This window comes from Ranitomeya variabilis, chromosome 1 (genome assembly GCF_051348905.1).
Source record: "Ranitomeya variabilis isolate aRanVar5 chromosome 1, aRanVar5.hap1, whole genome shotgun sequence".
Classification (NCBI taxonomy): domain Eukaryota; kingdom Metazoa; phylum Chordata; class Amphibia; order Anura; family Dendrobatidae; genus Ranitomeya; species Ranitomeya variabilis.
In genome coordinates, this window is record NC_135232.1 from 462083849 (window position 1) to 462089848 (window position 6000).

A 6000-nucleotide genomic window follows, 5' to 3' on the forward strand; every position below is an offset into this window, starting at 1 on the left:
ATTGTTGATCGGTTCTCAAAAATGTCACACTTTGTGTCTTTGCCTTCGTTGCCTAACGCTAAGACTCTGGCTCAGGTATTTGTGCAGGAGGTGGTCAGACTTCACGGGGTCCCATCTGACATTGTGTCTGATAGGGGTACTCAGTTTGTGGCAAAATTTTGGAAAGCATTTTGCTCACGGCTGGGGATCAAGTTGTCGCATTCTTCGGCATTTCATCCTCAGTCAAATGGTCAGACCGAGCGTATGAACCAAAATTTGAAACAGTACTTACACTGTTTTGTTTCTGACAACCAGGAGGAATGGTCGACGTTCCTTCCTTTGGCTGAGTTTGCCATAAATAATAATTACCGCCAGGAATCTTCTGGTGAGTCTCTGTTCTTTTGTGTTTACGGGCACCATCCTCAATTTTGTACTTTGAGTCAGGGGGGCTCTTCCGGCGTCCCGGAGGAGGACCTGTTAGGAGCACAACTGTCTTCCATCTGGAGGAAAGTGAAACAGCGCCTGTTGAGCGTGGGTGCAAGGTACAAACGTGTGGCTGACAGTAGACGTGAGCCAGGCCCGGACCTGAGTGTGGGTGACTGGGTGTGGTTGTCCACAAAAAACATAAGACTCAAAATACCATCCCTTAAATTGGGTCCTAGGTTTATTGGTCCATTTAGGGTCACTGCCATCATTAACCCGGTTGCCTATTGATTTGAGCTCCCTACGGTATATAAGATTCACAACGTGTTCCACAGATCGTTATTAAAAAAGGTGGTGGGCTCTGTGGACGCTGCGCCAATGCCTCCTCCAGTCTTGGTGGATGGCAGTTTAGAGTTTGAAGTCTCCAAGGTGGTTGACTCTCGAGTGGTGCGCCGCACGTTACAGTATCTGGTACACTGGCGTGGTTATTGGCCAGAGGAGAAGTCTTGGGTACCAGCCTCGGATATACATGCGGACCGGCTGGTCAGTATGTTTCACCGCTGCCATCCGGACAAGCCGGGTCCTATAAGTCGTGAGGGCCCTGGGGTCCCTCGTAGAAGGCGGGGTACTGTCATGTCGGACGCTGTTCACACTAGGGCGTCCGACAGACAGCGGTAATTCCTCATTTGTCCACTATATGCTCAGTGGCGCCGGCTAGATTGATCCAGATTGTCCGAGGTTAATTTGGCTGGTACTCGGGTTGGAGGCTTAGTCATACCCACTGCCTTTAAATAGTTTTGCTGGGCTTTGGGGCGTCGCCAATTATAGCTTGTGTCTTGTGCCTGGTGATCTCGGTCTGGAGTGGTTGTCTAGGAGAGAAAATATTGTATCTGGTGGTGTATTATCCTTCGTTATATTTCTCCTTTCTATATTTGTATTGTTTTGCCCTGTGCACATTATTGTGTTTTCCTGTGTGTCTGCGGCATGGTGCGTTTTTTAGTTTTCCCTGTCTGTGCTTTCTGTAGGGGTTGGTGAGAGGTCTTATCACTGGGTGGCGGGTGGAGGTTTCAGCTTAGTACTGAAACTGGACTCAGGGTCAGGCCTGGCAGCCCAGACATGCACACCTTCAGTGTAAACTCTGGGAGAGGGACAGACAGGGTTTCCCTAGTTTGAGGGATATTGCAGGGGCCCGGGTAATCAGCTTTGTTCTACCCAGTACCCCCGTGACAGTATGATGAGCAAATTTGTCTGTCGGTGCAGAGCTGACAGTTTCTAAAGCATGAAGATGCTGCTGCATCTCCACGCTGTAGAAATGATCAGCATGCAAAAAATGATAATCCCATAGTGGGACAAAGTAAAAAAAAAAATAGAAAAAAAAATAATATTTTTTAAATTAGTTGTAAAAATATTAAAGAAAATGAAAAATAATAGTAAAAAATTCAAAAGATATTGTATCTGTAAATAAATATTTGAATGAAAAAAAAATATAAAAAAGTACACATATTTGCTATCATCGGGTCTGCAATGACCCGACCTATAAAACTGTCCCACTAGTTAACCCCTTCAGTGAACACCATAAAAAAATAAAAATCAATGCTAAAACCATGCTTTATCATCATACTGCCCAACAAAAAGTGGAATAAAACGTGATAAAAAAAGACCAATATAAATAAACATGGTACCACTGAAAACGACATTTTGTCTCACTTAAAAAAACCATCATGCAGCTCCGTCAGCAGAAAAATAAAAAATTATAGCACTCAGAATAAAGCAATGCAAAAATAATGATTTTTTTTCTATAAAATAATTTTTATTGTATAAAAGTGCCAACACATAAAAAAAGATATAAATGAACTATAGCTGTCCCAATTTTAAACTCCTTCAGTGAACACCATTAAAAAAATAAATAAATATCAAAGCAAAAAACTGTGCTTTATTATTATATTGCTCAATAAAAAGTAGAATAAAGTGCGAAAAAGATGAATGCAAATGAAAATGGAATCTCTGAAAATGTCATCTTGTCCTGCAAAAAACAAGCTACCATAAAGCTCCATCTCCGGAAAATAAAAAAAATATAGTTCTCAGAATGCAGCGATGCAAAAATATTTTTTGTTTTATAAAATAGTTTTTATTGTGCAAAAGCAGCAAAACATAAAAAACTATATAAATGTGGTATTGCTGTAATTGCACTGACCCTAAAAATAAATCTGCCTTATCAATTTTACCACACACACAAAAAACAATTCCTGAATTGACGTTTTTTGTTCATTCTGCCTCCCAAGAATCGGAATAGAAAACAATCAAAAAATGTCATGTGCCCGAAAATGGTACCAATAAAAGCGTCAACTCTTTCAGCGAAAAACAAGACCTCACATAGCTCTGTGGAAATATGGAAAAATTATGGTGATGCAAAAACTTGTTTTTGCAGTAAAAAGTGTCTTTTAGTGTGCGACAGCAGCCAAACATAAAAACCCAATGTAAATTTTGTTTCACTGTTATCGCACTGACCTGATGAATAAAGTCATCTAATCAATTATACCGCACGAGAAACAGTGTAAATAATAAATAAAACTAATTCTTCACCTGCTGTTGATTTGTTCATTCTGCAACCCAAAGATCGCAGTAAGGCTCTGCTAACATTTATTCTGTGCTCTACGCTGAGTGAATACACCAGGGTTTCCGTGTAAATCTCTGAAATACGTGATTTAGACAGAACCCCCAGTGGAAGATTCCCTATAATGAGGCAGATGTAAGCACTGTAGACAAAGTCTGGCCACACATGATCTGTCAGTTTCCATCTTTTTAAGCATGCATAAAAGCGCTGTCCACCACATCACAGTTTTGTGCAGTTCTGAAAAGAAGGGCAAACACTGAACAGAGGCCAGACAGAGTCCATAGTAACACTGCTGCTGCATTATAGTGAATGAATTACTCGGGGGTTTCATCTGTTTCACGTGGAAATTTAATGCTAGCACAAAGGCTCTGGAAAAGCACTATAGCTCCTCTCCCCACAAAAGAAATTCAGCAAATTCAGAACTCGCAACTCCAAATGCCCCTTCTGAGTCCCAGTATGCCAAAAACATATTTAGCATCTACATGTTTGGCATTTCTGTAGCGATGATAGCCCGCCTAATTTACTGGTGCATGTTTACAGAAGCATGAGATGGGCACCACAATGTACTCGTGACTGCAATGTACTGCTGACTACAGTGTACTGGGCACTATAATGGCAGTTTGCAATTTTCACTCAGCAGCATCCACTGCTGCTTGTTTCTGAAATACACCCATGGTGTCAAAATCGTTACTGTATCTTTAGATAAATTCCCAAAGAGGTATGATTTCCAAAATGGGGTCAGTTGAGTGGGAATTCTGTTCTTTTAGCACTCAGGAGCTCTGTATAGCAAAATCTGTATAGCAAAATCTGCGCTCCAAGAGGAAGATAGCGCTCCGTCCCTCCAGAGTCTCTCCATATGGCTAAGAGTGCTATACAGCTACATATGGGGTATTTCCACATTCAGTTGAAATTCTGGGAAACATTTTGGTGAAATTTTTACCCATTTCCCAGTGAGAGAATGAAAAATCTGGGGCGAAAACAAAATTTTGGTGGTAGAAATGTAATTATTTACTCTTCACTGCCCAATGGTATCAAATTCTGTGACACACCTATGGTGTCAATATGATCACTGCAGATGAATTATTTGAGTGGTTTAGTTTGGAAAATGGGTTCACTTATGGGGGATACTGCTGTTCTTGCACCTAAGGGGCTCTACCAATGTGCCATGGCACCCTCAAACCAGTCCAGCAAAATCTGAACGCCAATATGGCGCTTCTTCCCTTCTGACCCTCATAAGTAGTTTCCCACCTCATATGGGGTATTGGTATACTCAGGAGAAATTGCACAACAAAATGTTGGGTCCATTTTCTCCTGTGAACTTTTTTTTTTATAAACAAAACACTTGGGGCTAAAAATACATGTTTGTGGGGAAAATGTGATTTTTTTATTTTCATTGCTGAGAAGAATAAACTCCTGTGAAGCACCTAAGAGTTCAAAGTTCTCACCACACATCTAGACAAGTTTCCTGAGTGGTCTAGTTTACAAAATGGGGTCACTTGTGTGGCTTTCCCTTCTTCAGGCATATCAGGGACTCTTCAAATGCAACATGGCATCCGCTAATGATTCCAGGCAATTTTGAATTTAAAAAGTCAAATGATGCTCCTTCCCTTCCAAGACGTGTCGTTTTGTGCCTTTTTTCTTTTTAGCTTTGCAAAAATAAAAACATGGACGTGAACATGCCAGTTGTGTCCACAAAATGTGGAAATTATTAGCCCCCTGTGCATTGCGAATAGGTGTCAGAACTGACATTTTTCTAGACAGGCCATCAGTCTGTGTGGAAAATCAGCCATATGCACTGTCACATTGACTTATTTAAAAAAGAAGAGTTATTCGAGGCACCAACCACTTTTTTTTCTGTGTGTTATTTCAACCCAAATCCTCAGAAATAGCCTTGGCAGTTCTCTTCTGGATGGTGCATGCATAAAGAACATGTATTATATTGGAAAAAGTAACAAGAAAAACAGCACTCACCCGATCCTTCTTTCAAGATGTGGTTTTAATCCATAAAATTGGTTACATTTATATTAGCGGAGGTGCAGGTGTCAGGGGAGTTTTTTCATGAATAGTGAGAACTGCCGGACTATATCCGTTACACACCTTGCTGGCGCTTCTATGGGCCCACAGTGATCAAAATAAAAAAAAATAGTAAATTAAACCCCCCTTTATCACTTAGGTAAAAATAATAACATTTAAAATTTTTTTTTTTTTTTTAATTTTTCCATTAGGGTTAGGGTTGGGGCTAGGGATCGGGTTGGGGTTAAAGCTAGGGCTAGGGTTGAGGCTAGGGTTAGTGTTAGGGCTAGGGTTAGGGCTAGGGTTGGGCTAGGGTTAGGGTTGCGGCTAGGGTTAGGGTTGAACATGCACCTCAAAGTCATTTCAAATGTGATGTGGTCCAAAAAAAATGGTTTTGGAAATTTTGTTGGAAAAATTAGAAATCGCTGGTCAATTTTAACCCTTCTAACTTCCCAGCAAAAGAAATATGTTTCAGAAAGTGTGCTGATGTAAAATAGACATGTGGGAAATGTTATTTATTAAATATTTTGTGCGGCATAACTCTCTGATTTTTTTTTTTGAGTGTTAAATGTACATAAATGTACCACAAAGCACGAATTACTGCATGGATGAGTAATTGAATCAAGAAAAAAATGTAATCGCTTTTTTTAGTGTTATATAGCACCAAAATGTACCACTAAGCATGTAATACTCTATTTATGAGTAATTGGACGGAGAAAATGTTTTCAACGCTTTTTTGAGTGTTACATATCACCAAAATGTACCACAAAGCACGTAATACTCTTAAGATAAGTTATTGAATCCAGAACAATTTTACAATGCTTTTTTGTAGTGTTATATACCACCTAAATTTACCACAGAGCATGGACACTGTATGGATGAGTAATGGCTTCCAGAAAAATAATTCTAAGCTTTTTTGAAGTGTTATACAACAATGAAATGTACCACAAAGGACATAATACTGTATGGAT